The sequence below is a fragment of the Sciurus carolinensis genome, unplaced genomic scaffold, assembly GCF_902686445.1.
Source record: "Sciurus carolinensis unplaced genomic scaffold, mSciCar1.2, whole genome shotgun sequence".
NCBI classification, from domain to species: domain Eukaryota; kingdom Metazoa; phylum Chordata; class Mammalia; order Rodentia; family Sciuridae; genus Sciurus; species Sciurus carolinensis.
The window spans coordinates 540,028-561,146 of NW_025920183.1; the positions used below are offsets into that span (position 1 = coordinate 540,028).

The following is a 21,119-nucleotide window of genomic DNA, read 5'->3' on the forward strand; positions in this document are numbered from 1 at the left end:
TTTTGAGCTGCTTAATACATTTATTATTAATAAAACACTGGTGTGAAGCAACATTATGGGCACTTAAAATAATGTCAAATACAGAAACTTATTAGTAAGAATCTCACTGAATATTTTTTTTTCCTTTTTGTCTACTGCTTATGTGTTTTGAATACAAAGTGTTCTAAGATGAAGAATGTGTAAAACTTCACTACTTACGACTCTATTCCTTGGGTCTTAACTTGGAGTGATTGATTTCTAGCAGTTTAATTAAAATAAAAGTTTAATGAATATATATTGAGTTCATTTCCCTGGTGATGAAAATGTTAGATATTATGGCATAGCAGTGAAGTTCTTTTTTTATGTTTTACTTTTATAGACTGCATTTTGATTCATTGTACACAAATGGGGTACAACTTTTCATTTCTATGGTTGTACATGATGTAGATTCACACCATTTGTGTAATCATACATGTACATAGGACACTGATGTCTGTCTCATTCCACTATTTTTCATACCCCCATCCCCTCCCTATCTCACTTCCCTCTACATAATCCAAAATTCCTCCATTCTTCTCTTAACCCCCACCCCCAACCACCACTATGTATCATCATCCACTTATCAGGGAAAACATTCAACCTTGGTTTTTGGGGATTGACTTATTTCACTTAGCATGATATTCTCCAATTCCATCCACTTACCTGTAAATGCCATAATTTTATTCTTCTTTATGTAGAGCCTCTACATTGTCAGATCCTAAATGACATTTCAAGATTCCCTCCACCCCAGATATTCATTTCTGAGTCATAAATTCCTATCTCTTCAAAGTAGTTTCTGACAACAGAAAATAGGTCACAAGCCATAGTAGGAGTCCTGACAGGTAATGTTCTCTCTCCTTTTTCCTATCCATTTCTCTTTGGGTAACAAGATACCAGCAGAAATTTAGTTTCCACTTAAAACCCCTGAGTCATATTTGACCCAGCCATGTATTCAAGTTCTCATTGCTCATTGCATCAATGATGTACCGTATGACTTTTCCTGTCTTCCTTTATTCTTGTCAGCAAGGGCTCCAGCCACCCTAAAGCACATTCACAGTGTTCATCCAGAATAGTCATGACCTGCCCTTTTGAAGCAGCTGCTCCTGGAAGATGGGCTCATATTAACCCCCAGTGCTCTTCCATCCTGATAATTTTTACTGTTACTTCTAAATTTTTCACGTAACTCTCTAATGACAACTTGAGACAATCATTTTCACTGGCATCATCTACCAAGATGACCTCAGAGAGAAGGTAGTGTGGGGAGCAATTTACAACACTAGACAGTTTTAAGGGGAGTGCTCCAAGCTTCATGATGAAGCACAATGACTACCCTTGCATCTGGAAGTTCTTCAGGGTAGATTTTGTCTTGCATCCTTCCATCTTACATCTGGCAGACTTCTATTAAGGATGGTCAAATCACAGGCCATAAGGTTAAACTGATTGATTTTGAACAGCTCTTTCATTTTCTCCTGGTCATCCTTAGAAATCAGCACAGCCTTTCCCATTTCTCCTGGGTCTTCCTGGTTTCTTGAAATAACAGACCTGTGCAGGCAACAGGGACTTCTCCTTCTTGTCATCACACTTTCATGTTCACTGAAATACAGTAGACAGAATGTGGCGAGCCGCCTCGCCGCCATGATAAGATGGCGCTGGTTTCCTGAAGTGCTTTCTAGGTAAACAAGCCCATATTTGGTTGAGCCAACTGTTGCAAATGGGAGCACCTATGAACATAGGCCAAGTGGCAGGAGTAGATTGGTTATTGCAAGAGTATAAAAGTGTATGAATTCGGCTCAAGGATAGAAGAAGAAAAACCATGGTTATATAATAATAAGGTCCTGATTAAACTGCTGAAGGAAGATTCCTGTGTCGTGCTTTCTTGCGGGCGAGGGACACAACAAGTGGTGCCGAAACCCGGGAATCAGAACTTTCAGTGGTCAGGGGGTGCACCGGTAAGTACCACAGGTAAGTGGGGTCCACACATAGTGGGACGCTCCTCTGTAGATAAAGAGAGAGCGGGGACTAGCAAAAGGCAGTCCGGAGACAGAGCCAAGCGAAATGCGGCTCAGAGTGGACTAGCGAAAGGCAGTCCGGAGACAGAGCTAAGCAAAACGTGGCTCGGGGTGGACTAAGCGGAAAGCGGTCCACCTTAAAAGTATTAAAGTGAAAGTAAGAACACATGGAAGGTGGTCCGGGGACACGCGGAATGCGGTCCAATTAAAGTGAAAGTAAGGACACATGGAAGGTGGTCCGGGGACACGTGGAATGCGGTCCAATTAAAGTGAAAGTAGGGACACACGGAAGGTGGTCCGGGGACACGCGGAACGCGGTCCGATTAAAGTGAAAGCACGCGAAAGGTGGCAAATTAATCATGGGTTCTGAGGTGTCTAGAGTTCGCATGGAAGGACTATTAAAGGCTTTATTAAAGGCTATTGGAGCACCTTTAAAGGTTTCCTCAGCTAGGAAGTTTTTAAAAACTGTAGAAGACAAAGCCCCTTGGTTTTTAGATAAGGGCTTGTTGGATCAAGAGAAACTATCACAAGAGACAGAAAAAGGCCCCCCTCCTGATCCCTTCCATGCAGCTCCATGGCCACCTAGGGAGGGAACACCCGTGTCCTTGAAGCAGTCCTCCCCCTAGGCAGAGAGCTCAGCAGCTCCATTCCTCAAAAGTAGTAAGAAATAATGTTTTGTGATTTTCTGCATTCAAACCTAACCTGATTTCTCAACCAGGAAGAAAAAGGGTTAAAAAGTCCTGGGTGATCCTCCCTCCCCCCTGCCTGGCCTTGCTGAAGCCTGCATTGAAATGTAAACTGCAACAGTCTCAGCGGGAAAGGGGGGTAACCTAAAGATAAGAAAAAAAAAAAAAAAGGGTGTCTGTTTTAAACTTCTGGGCTGCTACACAGAACTAACTCATTTTCCAGGATTCTTGTTTTGTTTTGTTTTTCTTTAATGCTGTATTTTTGAGCTCATAATTTTGATCCTGCATGCCTAGGTTAATGATTTTTTTCTTTTTGATCAGTTCTATTTTTTATTCAACTAGAGTTTTTAAATATCTGTTACATTGCAATGGAGATTCACCTATAAAGTTACAAGGCCTTTGATTTTGTGTTATTTGTATGTCGTGCTGTCTGATGTCATGTTTTGTCTGTATCAAAACTGAGCGCTCCTAAAATTAAAATTTAAAAATGGATCCAAATACTTTTATTCACGTGATTTAAAAAGGTTCAATTTAAATTGAGTAAACTAATAAAAGTGAAATGTCTTTAAAAATAACTTGCAAGTCTCTAGGTGGTCAAACTAATGAAATGTTGATGTTAAACAATGTCTAATATTAAATTGAGTAAACTAATAAAAGTGAAATGTCTTTAAAAATAACTTGCAAGTCTCTAGGTGGTCAAACTAATGGAATGTTGATGTTAAACAATGTCTAATATCAATTGTTTCTAAAACTTTTCTTCAACAGGAAAGAGACAACAAATACTGTTCAGGACACTTGTCTAATATCTTGACTAAAAACAAGGTTACTAAGAGTTATGTCTTAACAAGTACAATTCTATATACAAAGGGTTCTAAAGGTTTCAACTGTGTTTCAGTTAGAGTACTATAAACAACAAAATATTTTATCTTGTTAAAATGGTGTAATTTATCTAAATTCAAAAATTTCATAAAAGTTGTTTCAGAATGTGAACAAAAAGGGGTCAACAGATAGGAAAGAGAAAATAAAAAGGTCTGGGTATGGAAATATATTTAGTAAAAGGGAAAAGGAAATGTTTCTGGGTAAGAAAGTGCCTATGTGATGGAATACATGAGGGTCTAAGTAAGTGCTAAGAAAGTCTGTGTGTAAGTAAAGGGCAAGTTTCAACAAGTCTGTGTGTAACTAAGTTGGTTGTGTGTATGTGAAACAGCTAAAGCTATTTAAGGTTTTTCCTAAGGTGAAATACTAATGTTCTGATATAAGCCAAAGTTTAATATATATGGTAAAATGACATGGTAAAATAACAAGGATTTCTTACAAACACTAATTTACTCTTAACTTTGTGTCTATTAAGTTTTATTCTTTAAAACAATTAGTCTTAAAAATTGGGGTTTATACAACTATGGTTAAACAACTGTTAAGAGTATTGTACTATGTTACAGAGTCTAAATTTTTCTTTAAAAACTAAATTTAGTAAGATTAAAGTGTCAAGGTAATTGTAAAATGGTCACTCCTTGTATATTAAATGTATTCATATTTTCCAAGTATACAAGTTTTAAAGCAGGGTATTTATCAAGCTGCTATTCTCCAAACTTCTCTCTCAATGTTGAAATGCTTCTAGGTTCTCACGGGCAGTCTTAATGCCTATTCCTACCTTCCTACCAGTCCCAGTCTCTGTTACAGATACAGAACTACCAGTGCTATTATCAAGAAACAAAAGAGATTTTGGCATCACAACAGCTGTGATCACTGCCATTGCAGCCTCTGCAGCAGCAGCCACAATTGCAGCAGCCGCGTTGACAACTACAATACAGACAACAACTACAGTTAATCATTTGGCAGAAAACACTGCCACTGCCTTACAGACTCAAGAGACCTTAAACCAACATTTAAGAACAGGCATCCTCCTAGTAAATCAAAGAGTGGACTTATTACAAGAACAAGTGGACTTGTTACAAGAACTTATGTGTCTGGGATGTGTTCTTTCTTTAAGAGCAGTTTGTGTTGCCCCTATCACTTTTTATAATGATAGCCATGCAGCTATGTTGTCTAGAAATCTTTCTCACTATCTTACTTGTACTTGGTCATATGGGTTTGACAATTTAACCCCTCAACTAAGAGCTGAAATTATGAGAGTCAATACCACCAGGGTAAATGTGGCACCTGTATCTGAAATGGTCAAATGGTTCTCTACTGCTCTAGGTTTTGTAAAACAATGGGCAGGCCTTGGCTCCCTAGGACTAATATTTTAGGTGTTTTATATCTCATTTGCTTAATTTATCAATTACGAGCACCCAACAGAGAGATCGAATCATCTTTCAACAAGTCATGACAGCCTTAGAGGCCGGCAGTTCCCCTCAAGTATGGCTGAGTATGCTGGACCGGTAGTCAAAGACGGGTAATGTAGGAGGTGGCCGTATACCAACCTAAGACAGAAGCTGTAGCATGATCTACAGTCTTTGATGACAGGTAAGGATACGGGCTGACCCCTCAACCTAAGACAGGCACGGTCCCAAGCCACTTATAAGGCCCGGAGAAGGCGCCACTCTGGGACTGACGTTCACTATCTGCCACTTTTACACAGTAGGATAGGGCCTCTACCTTCACCTGTGTTTATAAAATAAAGAAGGGGAAGCTGTGGCGAGCCGCCTCGCCGCCATGATAAGATGGCGCTGGTTTCCTGAAGTGCTTTCTAGGTAAACAAGCCCATATTTGGTTGAGCCAACTGTTGCAAATGGGAGCACCTATGAACATAGGCCAAGTGGCAGGAGTAGATTGGTTATTGCAAGAGTATAAAAGTGTATGAATTCGGCTCAAGGATAGAAGAAGAAAAACCATGGTTATATAATAATAAGGTCCTGATTAAACTGCTGAAGGAAGATTCCTGTGTCGTGCTTTCTTGCGGGCAAGGGACATGACAACAGAAGACATCCACAAGGACCCACATCAGTGAAGTGGCCAGAACCACCTTGCAGTAAACCAGTCTCCTCGTGTCTTTACTTGATTTCTAGTTAACACAGAGATAAACTCCAGGTTGAAAGCAGGATGCATCCATGTATGTAGTGCTTAGAAATTTCAAAATGACTTGAAAACATTCATCCTCAAAATACCTCAACAAAAATGCATCTGCTATCATGGCCAAGAATTCCACAAAGAGAGAAGGGAGGTTCATGCACTTGATTCAGCCTCTGATCAAGCCCAGCGGCACCAACCAGCTACGCTGGAGTGCACTGCTCACCACACCAGTGCTCATCTGGATCCCACGCTGGCCCCAAAGAGTGCCACTCTTTGTGCAGCCCCAGCTCCACCCTGCCCTCTGCACACTTATTCCCCAGTAGAGCATCCGGCTCCAGCCTAGGTCATCCCCAGAGAGTGCCCTCACAGAGCAGGAGCAGGCTGTGGGACTCTGTGAGCACCACCAGTTCGGGCACCCAGGCTGAGGAGGCATGAAGACCCAGTGAGGAGTCCTAGCACATTGTGACCTCAGCAGAGCCACCCTGCCACTCACTTTGTTTTTAAATGGAGTGCTTTTGTTTGAAGACTTGATAATAATTATTTTAAATCATAAAAGAGGTGATAAAACCTTTTATTTTCTGTGATTAAAAACTCAATTCATGGGCTGGGGATAGCGCTCAGTTGGTAGAGTGTTTGCCTCACAAGTACAAGGTCCTGGGTTCAATCCCCAGCACCACAAACACACAAACTCAATTCATTAATTATAAGATATTATGCACTTTAAACTCTTGATTAAATAAGTCAAAAGAACCAAGTTTCTGCATCAGAAGTTAAACATCTCGTCTTTTCCCACTTTGGTGAATGAATCAAGTGATGGAAACAGCTTCATTGTCTTCACTTAGCATTTCAAATATTGATGGATAAAAAAAATTAGTCTGGGTTGGTTCCACAACCTAGTTATTGTGAATTGAGCTGCTATAGACATTGATGTAACTGTGTCACTGTAGTATGCTCTTTTTAAGTCCTTTGGGTATAGGTCAAGGCATAGGATAGCTAGGTCAAAGCATGGTTCTATTCCACGGTTTCTAAGGAATCTCCACACTGCTTTCCAGATGGCCACACTACAAACAGTGTGACTCCACTGCTGTACAACCAGAGAAATGAAAGTCATACCCCATTTGTGTACAATGAATCAGAATTTTTTAAAAAAATTACTCTGCCTGTGCTATGAATATGTCCAAGCAGTCATTGGTATTTTCCTTTTATATAAAGAGTAATTGTAAAGCATTCATAGCCACCCTTCTTTGCTTTCTCTCCTCCCTCCTTCCCTCCCTTTTCCCCCTTCCTTCCTTCCTTCCTTCCTTCCTTCCTTCCTTCCTTCCTCCCTCCCTCTTCTCTTTCCCCCTCCTCCTACTCCTCCTTTTTCTTCTCTCTCTGTGTCTCTCTCTCTCTCTGGGTCTCTCTCTCAGCTTACAGGTGAAATTTCATAGTGTTTAACTTCTTGATGCCCATACATTGCCATCTGGGATTTTGACCAGGTGGTCCTGGTAGGTAGAGAGATGAGTGGAATTGTGAGCTGTGGGGAAGGAGCTGGTGACAAGTGGAGCTGAAGCAGACATCCCATGAGTCCCTGGACATTGCCTTGCCTGTTCCTCCACAGCATCACATCAGTGATGACCATCAGGTATTGTCTCTTCTAAACTCCTCTCTCCTGTGAGGTCTCACTCTTGCCTCACAACACCTGTTCTCCTGCTTTGCCTCCTCCTTTCCAAGTCCTGCTTCTGCACCCTCCTTTTTATGGTGCTGAAGTGAACAAGTGCACTGGCAGTAGGTCAATTCAGTCTGAGAGCCCTCTCGAGGTCATCAGGTCTGGGATGGAATGTGAGTTTCTCCAGGCCTTTGGGGTCAGGGGACTCTCTTTCCTTGGTCTTCTCTCTGTTTCAGCCCCCAGGAGAGCAGCATCAAGGGCCCTCACGTGCTGATGCACTTCATGGCTAAGTTAGGTCCAGCAGTCTCATCTGGGAGGATGAAAAGGGTGCAGGAGAGATGCATGTGCCATTCAGGACTGAGAGGCCCGTGCCCAAGGGTCATCAAGTCAGGTGGTGTGAGCAGCATCTCTCCAGGGATCATGGCACACAGACCCATGCCTCCTTCTCCTGAAGCTTCAGTGATGAATAGTCACTCTGTCTACAGCAGTCCAGCGAGTGTGCCTAGCCCTATGGGATCAGCTGTGATACCACAACTGTCTTAAGACAGTTCTCCAAAGAACTTACATGGGCCATAGAGAAGATAATTTGAGTTTTTCTTGATAGGCATTTTCTAATTTAGTAGCCCCAGTACTTAATTTTACTTGGGAAAATGTAAATTTGATGTCATCAGGTGAGAAACTGATGAGGGATTCTTTGATTCCACTTCACTTGATCCTCTTCCTTGCAGATGATCAGGCTGAAGAGCACAGCTGAGAAACATTCCATCTGTGTGTGGAGATGAGTGGAGCCCACCTGGAGGGCAGGTGCTGTTTTACATGAATTACTCTGGAGGCCTACAGGGACATCCTGCTGATTGCTCTACAGATCCCGACATGGGGCATTGGAAGATGGCACGGACTGGTTTTACATGAGAACTGCAAACTCAATAAAGAATGAAATGCTAAAGCAAAGCGGGGGTCTGTGATGTGCATGGTGACAGCAGGCATGTTGAGTGTTGGCTTCTCACATCAGGAGACTGGAGGTGAAGACAAGAAAGAAAAAGAAAAACTAAGTACATTCTTAGCAAATATGAATTTAATAAAAATGAAAAACTTTAAAAATTGCTGGTTTTATGTAATTGATATATTCCTGAACTTATGAAGTTGACATAGTAGCTAAAGGAAGCTCAGGGGAAAACTTACTGAGAAGACACAAGCATCTTCTAGGTCTGGACTTTTTTTTTCTTTTTAAAATTACTTTTAGTCATAGATGGACACAATACCCTTATTTTATTTATTTATTTTATATGTGGTGCTGAGGATGGAACCCAGCACCTCACATGTGCTAGGGCAGTGCTCTACCACTGAGCTACAACCCCAGCCCTAGGTTTGGACTTTGGTTCAGTGCTCTCACAGGAGAGCCCAGATGCAGTCCACCCAGTGCAAGAATAGCCACCTAAAGGTCTGGAGACGGGGTGCATCTGATAAAAGGGCCAGTTCCTAGAGAGTGCAGATCAGCAGGGCTGCTGGGGTTCCAGGACTGGAGGATCAGTATGTTCTCTAAAAATGGGAAGGGGGCAAGGTTTCAGGGTGTTCAGGCCTGGTGAGATCACAGCCATGTTGAAGGCAGAGGGGACAAAGGGGAAGAACAGCAGTGCTCCTGACACCCAGGTACAGTATAGGGAATAGGCCTGTGTGCAAAGGGGCTGAGGGAGCCTCAGAGCACTTGAGGACTTATGAGGTGAGCAGTGGTCAGGCTGGGCCTTCATGGGGGACAGCTGTGGCAGCACCTGGGAAATGTACTTGTGTGGGTTGAAGATGCAATGAAAAACTGAGGTGGTATTAAGAAAAGAACAATGTAGAGAGGAAGGCCAATTGCTTGCAGCAAGGCCAGCCCCACCGATCATGAAGTCCATGTGTGGGACTGCTTCTGAGTGGCCTTTTCACCCTGAGTAAATTGGAAGAAACTTGAATCCTAGCTCATGGCAGCAAAGTACCTGGAGCAGTAGAGATGGAGAAAATGCCCCAAGTTTCATCTGAAGGGGAGCTCCACTGCTGTGTGAGTGCTGGAAAGCTCTCCTCTCAGCTGGAATGAGCCAGCAACAGCAGAGAGGTCAGTCCACCAGTTCCTACCAATGCAGGAGATGCTGGGTTGACACAGAAGCAAAGCTAAGGATTCCCGCTCTCTGCCCTCAGCAAGCTCACAGTAGTTAGGAAAACAGGCCCTAGGGATTGACCACCAGGCCATGGTCTGGCTGAGAGCTGCCTAGTCATTTCCTACACTATTTTGCCTTTGAAATGAATTCAGTTCTTTGGGATAATTCACATTTTAATATTTTAGGATTATGACCACACATTCTGAAACATCCCTATTGCTATATTCAGATTTTTCTTTTAAAAATTATTTAACCTATCATTCACCATATAAATTTTAGAAAAGGAAAAATTAAAATGAAGTCACTGACTATAAATATGAAGGTAAGATATTGTATTTGCATATTTTTAAAAATTTTTCAAAATGAGTCCTTGCCCATTCTTTTTTGGGGGGGTGCCAAGGACACTTAACCACTGAGCCATATCCCCAGATCTTTTTTATATTTTATTTAGTGACAGGGTCTCCCTAGGTTGCTTAAGGCCTCACAGAGTTGCCAAGACTGGTTTTGAACTTGCGATCTTCCTGCTTCAGCTTCCTGAACCACTGGGATTATAGGTGTGCCCCACTGCCTCTTAAGAATTCAAATTCTGAAAATAATCAGAATAACCTGGTAAGTAGTGAAGGAAGCTCATAATTGAAAGTAGGAATAAAGATCAGTTAGTGGATGTGAACAAGAGGAGACAGCCTGGGTTCTAGCTCCACCTCTGCCATTGCTGTGACCTGGGACACTAATGTCTCTGCCTCAGCTTTCCATCTGTAAAATGGGGACAGTAGTAATGTCTATCTTACAGGAACAGTTTGATGACTCATTGAATATTATATGTATGTATATATTCCTTAGAAAGATTTCTGGCCAGGTAGGAATATAAGTTCACTATTATTTGGTTAAGTGTAAATAATATTTCAAGAAGTAATAGTTAATCAAAATCTTCTTGTGGTAGTTGGACTGTTATATAGTTAAAAAGTACAAAACATTCAGAATTTGAAGAGTAGAAGGTACTTCAAAACACATGTCCAGAAAGGGAGGGTTCTGACATTTGGCACCTACTCTTGAGGGCCTTTAAGTGGTCAGCAAGATCATTGAGACATACAGAGATGCACTGTGGAGGTGTAATGGGAAGAAGCAGTTTGTTTTCTCCATTGCTGGGTCTGTGGAATGCCATTCACCTGCTGAGCAAGGCCACTTCCTGTCCTTGGATGATGCTGGGGTTCTCCTCCAATGTATGTGAGAGTACAGCTCTTAGGAAGGAAGACTTTCCTCACAACTGGGACAGTGTCATCCTCATCAGCAGGGATCCCTCAAGGAAGTGTTGGGTGCTTCACTTCGCTGGTGAATCATTGAGAGCGTGGACATGCAGTGTTCAGTAAGTTCACTCACTTGGTCTCTCACACTTGAGATGATCAGAGACACAGGAGTCGTCAAGGCCTGGCAGCTCTTTGGGTTTTTTTCTTTCTTCTTTCCGTTTTCTTTTTGGAAACAATGATGGGAATCAAGTTCGGTGGCTTTTAGGTAGAAAAACTTGATTTATGTATTTTCATGTTCCATTTTTATGGCTTTTGAAGATGAATGCAGATAGTGTGGGGAATCTGGGCCATGTGGAGGTTGGCACAGATGACACCTAGCTGGAACCTGGCTTGGCAGCTTGTTTTCTATCTATGAAACCGTGGGAGACTCCAGATGGCACGAGACTTCTCCACGCGAGGTCTGTGAGTCTCTGGGGAATTGAAGCAGTTTGTTCTGACAGTGAGGAGTGAACACATGGGGGAGAACCTTCCCCCACTTGTGTGTGGTCCAGACCTCCCAGTCTGGGGAACGTGGGACAGCATCACTGAGGAGATCTTTGGCTTTCTCACAGGGATGGACTGAGTGGTGGTGACTCAAGGGGCAGCAGTTATAGGTGGAGGAAAGTGGACCTGGGTGAGGAGATCAGGGTCCCTCCTGTGGTGAGGCTGTGAATCCATCTCCCACCCATGGACATGGGAGGCATGTAGCACTGGGGCTCGGGGACCTGGCAGGAGCAGCTCAGGGCAGGTAGGGACAGGGAGGAGAGCCTGTTGGTGCCCTCAGCTGCAGGAACACACTGACCCCAACCCACCTCCTTCTGCCCCCTATCAGGAGTTAGCTGGGTCAGACAACGTCAGCATCTGATTAGACATGACATGCAAGCCTGTGTGATTGGGTTCTGGATGTCTGTGGAAGCAACATGAGAGGATCTGTCCTGGGGCAGAGTAAATAATCACTACACATACAGGGAAGACGTCTGAAATCCCCCTTCCAACAACTGAGGCCCCGTGGGACCAGCACGGCAGGCATTTAGAGGCATTTTAGTAAGCTGATGCCAAGGCATGGCCAAATTCACTAAAGAGTGCCCAAGCTAAACTCTTCTCATTGTTCTTTCTCCTCTTCTCATTCACCCATATCTGCTTGCCTTCCCAGAGTGGAGGCCACATGTCAGATTAGATGGAGTGACTGTTCCCAAACATCTGATGGTTGGAGAGGAATCAACTTGGATAAAGGTGATTCAGCAAGAAGCAGCAGCTTCACAGCACCTGAATTGAAGTGCAGCTCTGGATCCACTCTTGCAGAGGCAATCTTATAGAAAGATACTCCTCTCAAGTTTCAAATCATAATCTAAATTATGTGGAAAGCAAGAATTTGGAAGCTTAAACAAATTTAGCAGCTGCTTGTTGCAAGCCAGCCTATGCTGAGTGTTTTCAGGTGTTCAGGAGCAGGTGAGGCATTGTGGTGTCCTCTGGGCAACTCTGGGGAATGATGGAGGAGGAACCATGCTGTGACACAGCTGGGGCTTAACAGTGCCCACGGGATGGGAATAGCAGGCTGCTCACCAGCAAAGGCAGAGACCAAGCACTTCCTAAGGACAGAGATGACAGTAAGTAGCTGCACATTTTAGGCAAAACAAAGAACATTCTTGTGAAAGGAGAGAAGACAAAAGAATCAGGAAGAGGACAACATGAAGGTTTGGGTGCCTTTCCCAAAACAAAAAACAATATTTCTCCCTAATAGTTTCAATTCCTTTTTGTTAAGTTGTGGGACCCCTTTCTTTTTACAATAAAAAATTCATCACCAAACAACTAGAGGTGGGACTAAATGTGGCTGCAGTGTGGGGGAGACCCACTCTTCCTGAGCTGTTGCCCTGGAAGTGGCTGCCAGCCCCAGTCTAATCCAGGGCTGCTTTGAGGAATCAGCACCTGGAGATGTCCCTGGAGGAGTTGTCCATTCATGACCCTGGGCAGAAACTACAGCACGGCTGAGGAACACGGTTTGTAATAGAGAGAAATAGGAGAGGTGGTAGGTGTGTGGAGGGAGGAAGGTCCCTTGAAGGCCCCTTGGTCAGGGAACTGGAGCTTTGGTTTAGTCTGGGCCTCTGCTGTTGGCAGTCAGCAGAAGCCAGTCCACTAAGCCTGGAGGTGAGGATGTAAGGGTGACTGCTCAGGGCTTAGGAAAGAGCCAGCTGTCTTGTCTATCTGAAAAATCAGCACTGTTAACTTCCACATTTAGTCAGGCTATTTTCTAGAAGATTTTCAGAAAGCAGTTTTTACCAGCATAACAAAATTAAGATGGGACCGATTTCAGACTGTGTAGAATTTTTGGAACTTGTAAAAGTCATTCTTTGTAAGAATATAGCCACCTGGAGCCAAGTTAGGTATTATTCAACTTAGGTGAAGACAGGACTTTGTTCAGTGTGCCCAAGCTGATTCTGCGAGTGGAAAGAAAAAAAAAAAATAGATTCTTGGAAACTGTGGAGGAGGGATTGAGGGTATACATGCAGGACATGTCCAATCCTGCATTCTCCTGGCCAGAGCTGTACATGGTCGACTAGAAATTTTGACAGTCTGAAGTAGAAAGCCAAGTAAATATCTCTAACTCAACTGGTTTCATTGGGATGAAGGTTGGCAAGAACTGTCTCTTTTGGAAGTAGATTATTTAAGTGCTAAATTATGTTATGTTCCTTTTTTTTTTTTTTTTTTTGATGAGACGGGTTTGAGAACAGAAACCATTTCTTATGGGGAAGGTGTCTACATTTCTTTTATCACTTCCAAAGTGCTGTGAGAGGGCACCCCAGAACAGATACTCACAGAATCGCTAAAAGGAAAACAAAACTACAGAAGACATTGTTATACCCAACAATTTACTATGAAGAATGGCTTATGAAAAAATGCCTAAAAATCTCTTAAAAATAGAAGGTTTTGCTAACTACAAGGAAAACAGAGGGGTTACATTGAGGAAAGTGTTTTATTTTCTGTGTTTAGTCTGCTACTGCTTTATTGATTTGTATAATTAAAATGAGGACCACGGGGAAGCCTCAAGAGGGCATCTTCAGGTAAGTAATGATTAACAGACATGAAACTTTTGAGTTTCCTGTGTATTTTTTTTTCTGACACAGAAATTACAGCCTATACTATGAACAGATACAGCATTTATTTTGTACATTGAGGAAAACAAGGCACTTTTCAATTGATGCACATGAGGGCTCACATACAGATCCAAATTCCTTGATCAGTGGCCCTTCCAGTAACCCTGGAATATTATGATTTAGATGTGAATTGTCCCTTCAAAACTCATGTGTGAGACAGTGTAAGAAAGCATAGAGTTGAAATGATGGGGTTATGACAGCCTTAACTTAATCTGTGCATTAATCTTCTGATAGGTGTTAACTGGGTGGCAGGCCGGGTGTGTTTGGAAGAGGTGCCTTTGGGGTTTGTGTTTTGTCATGGTGAGAGAAGTTTCTCTCTCTGCTTCCTGTTGCTCTGTCCTGAACCACTTTCCTGCTCTGCACCCTTCTGACATAAAATTCTACCTCATCTTGGATCAAGAGGAATAAAATCACCCATCTGTAGACTGAGAATTCTGAAACTGTGTGTCAAATAAACTTTTCCTCCTCTATGTTCTTGTCAAGTCTTTCAGTCACAGTAGTGAAAAAGCTGTCTAAAACATGAGGCACCTCCTCATGAGCCCAAGCCCCTGGACCATCTTCTGTAGGCGATGTCATGGAGACTTCATTCTGTGGGAGAAGGAATGGACAAGAAGTGTCCTGCCCTGAACTTCTGAAATACACAGGTCAAAACAGGCTAATACTGAGTGATCTCTGGTCAATGTCAAGCACAAAAGCACTGTTGAGATTGCAAGAGAGAAATAAAACAGAGGCACCAAAATGAGAGCAGATTTGAAGCCAAAGCCTGAGTGCGTCCTGAGAGTATTGAACATGGGATCAGAATCTCACAGTAGGGATCAGAGACAGACACTGCCTGAGGTGCTGGGTGTCTGTGTCCTGAAGGGCAGTATTCTCTTAAGTTGTGATGGGGGTAGAACCAAACTGTAAGGCCAGAATGGTAGAAAACCTTGATCCCAAAACCCTCTGCCCACTCTTTATAGGGTTACCTGCTTATGTGGGGCTCTGCTTGTGAGCTATTTTGAAAACAGAAACCATAGGAGAGAGAGCCTCTAACCCTGAATATGCAGCCACTTGGAGTTCTTACAGCACTTAGCACTAAACGTGTTGAAAACTAGTCTTTATAGACTAACGGCTGATGTGAGCCCATCAAAATGAGGCTTAAAAACAAGCCCATAAAAAAGAACATGGAGCTAAATAAAATTAAATAAATGAAGTGTACCTCCTTGTAAAAGCTTATAAAAATTGTAACACTCAACCAACACAAAACTCATAATCCCTGAAATGCATCCACATCTACTGAATATGCAAATAAACAGAAAAATATGATCTCAAAACTGGAAAAAATAGCAATAATTTGAAATGATGGCATTATCAGTTAAAGATGTTAAGGGGCTACTGTGAATAATATGCCCATGGTTATAAAGGAAAATATGAACATAATAAGAAAAAATAGCTTTCTAAAAATCCCAAATGACCCCCAGATAAGAATAAGTGCAAAACTGGAAAATGAAGAAATATTCACAAATTACACACTGTAGAAGAAATAGTGGACCCATGGAAATTATCCAGAATTAAACAAAGAGATAAGAGACTGTAAAAGAATTGAACAGGACAGTGGTGGCTACATGAAGTGGTAATGTAGAATTGGAACCTCAGAGAAGAAGATCAGTATGGGAGAGGGAAAGTATTTGAAGAAATAAATGGTCAGAAATTTCCCAAATTAAGTATAACTGATAAATCTAAAGAATCCAAGAATTCAAGCAGAAGAAAATGAAAAAAGATTACATCAAGGGTTTGCAATCATATTTCTAAAAACCAGTAATAAAGAGACTATCTGAAAGCAGCTATAGAAACAGACATGCACGCAGAGAAACAAAGATGGCATCACTTGCCTGTGAACCAAGGTCTGGTCAGAAGTTTCCTATCAGAGGAGCTGGTGGTGTCAATATTCTCAAAAAAGCCAACAACACAGTGAAATGAAAAAGAACCTAAGTAATGCCATTTTGTTCTGACCTGACTCCATTGTATGCTTGCTTGTAATGTTTTCTTTTCTGCCTCCTGACATCTATATCTATGTTGACAGTACAGTAGGACCTTACTGTGTCCCTATGACTCTGATGTATAACAAAAATGCCTCCAAAATGTGAAATCAAAACAATTCTCTCATGTAATAAAAATATGTCTCAACAAGGTCTTTGCTATACTACATGTAACTCAATTGTCCTTGTGGTTTTTACCTCTATAAACTCTGTACTTTCAAAATTCGATTGCTGGGAGTTCTTTGAGTCTCTCTAGCCTGCTTCTAGTTGCTTGCCTGGCTTGCTCATTAAAGGATCTTCTTTTCCCTTTCAATTTTGTTTAATAAGCCTGGTGATGTGTAATTCTCACACATCATATTAATATGATGGCAAAGAGAGCAAGTGCAATATTTGAAATTAAAACATTATTCACTATATCAGAGGAGCACATTTCTTGTCAGCATCTACATAATGCTGGAGAATGGCAGACTATTTTTGAAGCAATGGAATTATAAACTTAATGTCAAATTCTCATTGAAACAAAAATATATTTTGCAAATAAGGCAACATAAAGGTGTTTCTTCTTAAAAGTTTTCTTGATCAAACAAAAGCTGAGAGAACTCAGTGCCAGTGGATCTGCACTAAAAATGTTAATGGAAACATTACGAAGAAGAAATGATGTGGATGGAAACATGAAACCACATGAGAAAATGGGGAATGGGGCTACTGGAGACCCTCAGTATGTGGATAATAATGGAAATTTTTTTTAGTTGTAGATGGACACAATACCTTTATTTATTTATTTATTATATGTGGTGCTGAGGTTCCAACCCAGTGCCTCACACGTGAGAGGCAAGCACTCTACCACTGAACTACATCCCCAGACCTTATTATGGTCACTGTTAAAGCTCTTCAAAAACCGACTGCTTAATAATAACATGTTGTGGATTTAACTATGTCAGAGAGTGTAAGACCACAGCACACACCAAGTAAGGGTGGAAGACAGCAGTCACTGATATGGATTCAGAGTAGACCATCGTGAGTGTCTTCCATGTACAGCACTGCAGAGGCAGCTTAGTGGGGAGAAGGCCATCTGCTCAACCAATGGTGCCAGCACAGGAGGATATGGACACACAAAAGATGAACTATGATGGACACTTCATGGTAACATGAAAATTAACTCAAAATGGATTGCCCACTTAAATTCAGGAGTTAAGACTCTTTGAAGCATAAAAAGACTTCTTTGTGATGTTGGTTTATGCAAAGGATATAAACAATAAAGAAAGAAATGGTGAATTGGACTTGATTACAATTAAAATCTTTCTGCTATAAAAAATGTAGTTAAAAAATGGAAAGGATTCCAACATGTAATAATCCATTCAGGGTCATAAGCACTTTTGTCTCCTAAAACATCAATCACGTCTGTTTCAGGAATTTTGTGTTCTTTGAGTTATTGTGAAATACATCTGAGACTGATATAAGTAATAATTATCCTACTGTGCAATAGAAGCCAGTATTAGTTAGTCCTTTCTAAATGTTATGTTGTCCCTTTCCCTAACTTCTTTCCAACTCCTCTCCCCTTTTCCCTTCCCAGGCTCCAGTGAGCACTATTATGTTCTGTTCTTCTTTGTAATTGACTTTTCATATTCCACAAATGAAAGATCATGTGGTATTTGCCTTTCTGTGCCTATCTCACTTCACTTAACATTGTTGCCTCCAGTTCCGGGCCTGCTACCGCAAATGACAAAATTTTACATGACCTTCACACCTGTTTACATGTGCCCTTAATTTCCCCTTATACTCTAAATTCTGTTCAGGTTGTAGGTTTGAAAAATATATATTCTTGTCTGCAGTGAGTCGAAAGATATCCCCCCCAAATTAGTGTCTACTTAGAACCTTAAAACTGATCTCACATGGAACTAGGAACTCTGAAGATATAGTTGGTTAAGAATCTCAAGATCAAGTTATCCTGGATCAGGGTGCATCTGAAAACTAATGCCAAGTGTCTGCATGAGATGAGGAAAGGACACAGAGACACAAAGGGAAGATCAGTTTCTTTGAAAAAGAGTAGCATTATCATCAGAATATTGATTTCCTTTACAAGGGTGCTTTCTGGTAAATTTTTACATCAACAGGTATAGATAAGTTTAAATATAACTGAATTTTATAGAAAATTTTTAATTTATATAACATTTTTCCAGTAAGAAAGCACATTACTTATTTTACTAAGCAGACATTATTACCTCATGTACATGTATAACTGCATGACCAAAGTGATCCTACAATATGTATAATTAGAAAAATAAAAGATTACACTCCATTTATGTGTGATCTATCAAAATGTACAAATGCATTCTACTGTCATGTACAACTAATTAGAACAAATAAAATTTAAACAATTTAGATTAAAAATATTTTTAAAATGTAGAAAAACACATTGTTTTCTGAAGAGGGACAAACTCTATATTGTGGTTTTTAGCTCTCAGGGTTACAGAGTGCATGAAGAATTATATTACCTTTAATGTCAAACCCTTGTGAAAATTACTCTTGGACTCATAGAAATTATGAAATGGCAGGTGCATAGAAATTTTACATTCCTAAGAAATGAAAAATGTTAATTCTCAGGTACTCTGAGAATATTTCCTAACACAATGAAGGAGGAAAACCTGAAGACTGAAGGCATAACTTGGAGTTTAAGAACATCAATTACTAATCCTTACACAGCTAATAATTCTACCATGTTTTCACTCCAGTATTTGGAGACAATACAGAATCCAGCTTAGATAAAATAGAATTGAAGCTAAGACAAAACTTCAGGGGGATGGAGAGGACTGATCTCTAAATATGTGAAAAAATACTAAAATCATAGCAAACTTTTTCTGAAATTCTTTTAAAATGCGATATTTATTAATCAAATTAAAATAAATGTGGAAATAGTAGCAAGTATAGTCAGAACATCACAGAGAATTAGAAGCTGCCTGTGCTAAAAGCAGTGTCACTTCATTTGACCTGGAGATGCCCAGTGGTTAGAAGCAAGATAGATCCTGGCTTCTCTGTCTTCATTTTGCATCTGTCTTCAGATTCCCACTTAGCTCTGCATGTAGGTACACTAATCATTTAAATAGTGCTCATCTAGAAATTTGGCAGTATAAGGTTAAGAGCCCTAACTTTATCTAGCCTATCTTATCCCCTTAAAGACTAAGGGCACCAAGACAAGAATAACTAAGGTTTTTAAAGATTCCTGCTTCTATGTTGTCATCCTGATTGATGCCTGGAGTGGCACATTGAAGTTTGTGGTCATGCCCTGCTCCATCCAGGAACAGCAAAGCCTCAGGCAGATTATCCTACCATGAGACTGGCCCCCTAAGCAGGAGCAATCACCTCCTGGTGGTTGGATTTCCCCTTTCAGGATTACAGGTCTGCTAGATAAGCATCTTGGGCAGCAAATGGAGGTTGTTCCTCAAGTGATAAGGGTTCTCAGGAAACCCTTCTCAGACCAGAACTGATATTAGTATCCAGACCACTGTCTGACCAAGAATGCTTAGTTGTACAGATCTATTGCCCCTGCCTAATTCTTCTGTTTAAATCTGGAGCTCATGTCAGTACCTGAAAGAGGTGCTTGATCTGACTTTGCCTGCCCAATGTAGCCATATTGACTAAAGTTCCCTACTTGTTCCACCATTATCCCTAGCCAACCGTGGTGAGAGCTTTGACTAATACCTTAGTTTCTGCTTTTAAATTTTGCGAGCACTTTGTGCTTTTCTTTCAAAACATTAATTTTTTTTCTATACATTTTATTTTGTTTTATGACTCTTCATTTTTCCTTATCTTTCAGAAGCATTTATTTTTTAAATAATTCTGCTGTTCCCTGAATTGTCTGCATTTTGTTTTCTCTTGTTATCTTTCATGCCTTCTTTTATTGTAGATTTCCTTAAAATCTTAAGTCTTCCTTGGTTACCTGTTTATATCCAAGAGGGAGACACAAATAGCTGCGGGGACCTTCAGCGGGCATGAACAGGGCTCATCAAGAGGTGCATTTTGCTTCTGTCAGTCTGGATGGGCTCCTGCGTCCCATTTGCCTGGCCCAAAGCCGAACAAGGGGCGATGCCTCGAGGCTAAACCGAGGAGGTGCGGGAGGCGGGCCCGCACCGGCACAGTATTCTTGGGGAAGCCAGGGTTCTTGGCTGCAGGGGCAGGTACCATGGCGGAGGAGCAGGTGACTGGCGACGAACCTTCGGCCTCTGACAGTAACTCAGAGAAAACCTCCAAGGTCGCTGCAGAGTCCCCGGACTGCCAGGACAACGAGAGCAACTGCTTATTCTGTCAGATTGCTAGGCAGCGGGAGACCGGCACTGAACTCCTGCCCTGTGAGAAAGAAGACCTTGTGTGCTTCAAAGATGTAAAACCAGCAGCACCTCATCATTATCTGGCAGTGCCAAAGAAGCATATTAGAAATTACAATGATCTAAATGAATGAAAGGAATGAAATCATTCCTAAAAAGAATGATTTCACTGACTTTTCAAATATGAGGATGGGTTTCCATGTACCACCATTTTGTTCCATTTCTCACTTGCACCTTCATGTTCTGGCACCAGCCAGTCAGTTTGGCTTCTTATTCAAGTTAGTTTATAGAATAAATTCCTATTGGTTTATCACAACTGATTATTTGATTGAAAAACTCAGAACATGGAAATACCAACAGTAGAAGACTTTCCTAATCTTGGCTCAGTTATAAATTAATATTTTTATCCATTTGAATTCTAATTGCAATTTTAAGATTCATTGGGTTTTATCAGAGGATGTTGCTGAGTAGCCTTGAAATCTTTTCTGAATGTCTATTTCCTGAGGTCTGTGATATAGTTATATGAATACTCTGTCACTGACATTTTTGTTTTAATGGTTGTCTAAGAATTTTATGCATAAGACACTATAGATAAAATTAATTTAAAATCAAATTGCTAAGAAGGGTTCTTTTTGAAAAAGCTCAAATAATTTCATTTCTCAGTAGTCTTAATAGTGACTTATTTTTGAAGATTAAACTGATATAGAAAGTACTTTAGTGGAACCTTCATTACTATGAGGGAGCAAAAAATAAGATATTTCTTAATCATTTTCCAAATAAAGAATACCATACCACACAGTAATCTCTGATCTTGCTGATGGTAACAATTATATATA

General features: G+C 41.0%; 2 pseudogenes; one reads left to right on the forward strand and one right to left on the reverse strand.

Moving 5' to 3' along the window:
• Window positions 1-21,119, forward strand: part of LOC124974847 (probable RNA-binding protein 19) — a 470,746-nt pseudogene that overhangs the window by 289,144 nt on the left and 160,483 nt on the right.
• Window positions 709-1,593, reverse strand: LOC124974842 (polypeptide N-acetylgalactosaminyltransferase 13-like; annotated as a pseudogene).